The sequence below is a fragment of the Macrobrachium nipponense genome, chromosome 8 (genome assembly GCF_015104395.2).
Source record: "Macrobrachium nipponense isolate FS-2020 chromosome 8, ASM1510439v2, whole genome shotgun sequence".
Classification (NCBI taxonomy): Eukaryota; Metazoa; Arthropoda; class Malacostraca; order Decapoda; family Palaemonidae; genus Macrobrachium; species Macrobrachium nipponense.
This window is the reverse complement of record NC_087203.1, coordinates 5,933,326-5,935,825: the sequence shown is the minus strand read 5'-3', so window position 1 is coordinate 5,935,825 and position 2,500 is coordinate 5,933,326. Positions and strand designations below refer to the sequence as shown.

Genomic DNA, 2,500 nt, shown 5'->3' with positions numbered 1-2,500 from the left:
ATCTAAAACTTGTCCCATTGCTTTGAAGGAAATTAATATTCACACCATTTAATGTTGTCGGAAAAGGTCTTTATAAATCCATATTTCATCGTATTGTGGTAATTAAACGTTGCATGATTCCAAATGGTTCAATATTATTGCTACGCGGTATAACAGGCAGGCATTTAGTGTTCGGAATTTCCATGTTATTATCATAAAAAAATCCTTTTAGCTGTCCTAAAAAGCGTTATCTGATAGAGAATCATACTCGAATTTCCTACCGGTATTCCTAACCAAATGTGTTTCATTAGTAATGTACTCTGGGCAACTTATACATAACACTTTTCAAACACAGCTGCTGTGAATACTGACTTCTATACTTTATTGGTCTTGTCAGAATGGAAATGTACAAGGGCAGAAATATGCTATTTTTAAACCCAATGCCATTTCAGTGCACCAGGTAACTCAAAACGGTTAAGCTACCGTTCAGTTTACATTTCCACAGTAAAACGTATTGATAGGACCAAATCAATTAATTAACTCAAGAAAATACTTGTTCGTTTCATGAAGTTTCATTAAGTTTAAAAGATTGTTGACACGAACTATAATAATTGTTAGTCAGTCCAGTAAAAGTACTTAATACTATTCACACTTTGGTTAATAGAGCACTGAAATACTCTTCGTCTTGGCAACTATTTCGCATGGAATTACTTTTTTTGTTGGTTTCTTCAAATTCTAATCATATCCACTCGAAATTGTTCAAAAAAACATTAACAAAATAATTACGAAATTCTTACAGCCACCGATACCTAATTTTAATGTCCCCAAAAGACTATTTTATGTCACGATCCCTTATATTTCTGACTTAAAATTTACATCCAGCCTCACACGAATTATTGAACACGAGATACCATGCCTTAAAGTTAAGCTCATATCTAGCAATCCCTGCACTATTGGTTTCTTTTTTAACTATAAAGGTCGCCTTCAGCTTTTTATGCGATCCAACGTTATATATAAATTTACATGCCCTGTATGTCCGGGCTCTTACGACGGATCAACTCGAAGGCTGTTAAGGGTCAGATATTGCTCTCACTTGGGCTTCAGCCTTCGTACTGGTCAGAGAATAAAAAACAACCTGAATTTTCCAACATCAGGAATCATGCCTCTCATTGCAAAATATAAGTACAAAAAGAACAGTTTTCCATAATAGACCATGTCAAACATCCTGACCATTTAACTACCCTTGAGTCTATATATATCAAGAGGCTTGTTCCCTCCCTCAACAGTAATACGTACTCAGCAACTCTGTACCAGGCATAGTTGAAGTTGTTTATTTTAACGTGTCTTAGTTCATTCCATCTTCTCTCCTCACAATGAACGGTTGGTGTTTGAAGCAGTCTCTTTTAACCTGTTTTTTACTTTGTTCTTTTATATAATTTTAAGACAATTTTTAGTATATGTGAATTCCTGTTTTTTGCACTTTTATTGTATTTTACTTATAAAAGTGCCTTTATGTTCTTTCAGACTGATGATGCACAGAGAATTTAATTTGCGAAACGTTTCTTTGAATAAATTGTCATTATTACTCTTGTATCATGGACATCCCCTGGAGGTTTATATGTGATTTGCTGACCTGATATATATATATATATATATATATATATATATATATATATATATATATATATATATATATATATGATAAATTTCTACCACTTCGTATTTTCCTTTAAAGAGCGTTTTAATAACGGAGGAGAAACCACTCAGGATTTATTCCTGGTATCTATTTTTATCCCTATGGTATATCGACATATATACGCACGTGTTTTATATACATATACATATGTGTGTGTATACACGCACAAATGTGCACACCCATAAATATGCTAATATTAGTTATGCCCTCTCATGATAATTTATCTAGAAATTTTGTATCTCTCTCTCTCTCTCTCTCTCTCTCATCTCTCTCTCTCTCTCTCTCTCTCTCTCTCATGAAGATCATCATTACATTTCGCATGTGCATTCATGGAGAGAGAGAGAGAGAGAGAGAGAGAGAGAGAGAGAGAGAGAGAGAGAGAGAGAATCAAAATCCTGGAAGCAATCTTCAATTCAAAACCAATGAAAAATATCATCGTATATAGAGCTCACTAAACTTAGTAAAGGTATAGTTTTGAGAATTACAGGTTGTTGATGCATGCAGTATTTATGGTTAGGAACTTGCAGATAAATGATTTTTGTTTATATAGAAATTAGGCTTTACCTTACTTGAACACTACGCAATGTTTGCTTTCTTTCAATTCGTATTACCAGGTTTATTTTGATAGACTCCTACGACGCTTCAGTATCCGTAGACAGAGATCCGCTTCGTCTTTCTGTATTCAGCATAAATCACTGATATTTATAAATTTCCATGTCTGGTTTTAAATATATTTAACCTTGATTTGAAGGTGGGAATTGGAGGGAATTGCAACTGTTGAGCTACGGGATCCGTTTGATGATGTTGGCGTGGGATTTGCATCGT

At 34.0% G+C, this 2,500-nt stretch overlaps 1 protein-coding gene across 1 annotated transcript in view; it reads left to right on the top strand.

The window, feature by feature from the left end:
• The window catches only part of LOC135222604 (cell adhesion molecule Dscam1-like), a 677,404-nt gene that overhangs the window by 273,624 nt on the left and 401,280 nt on the right, over nucleotides 1-2,500 (top strand).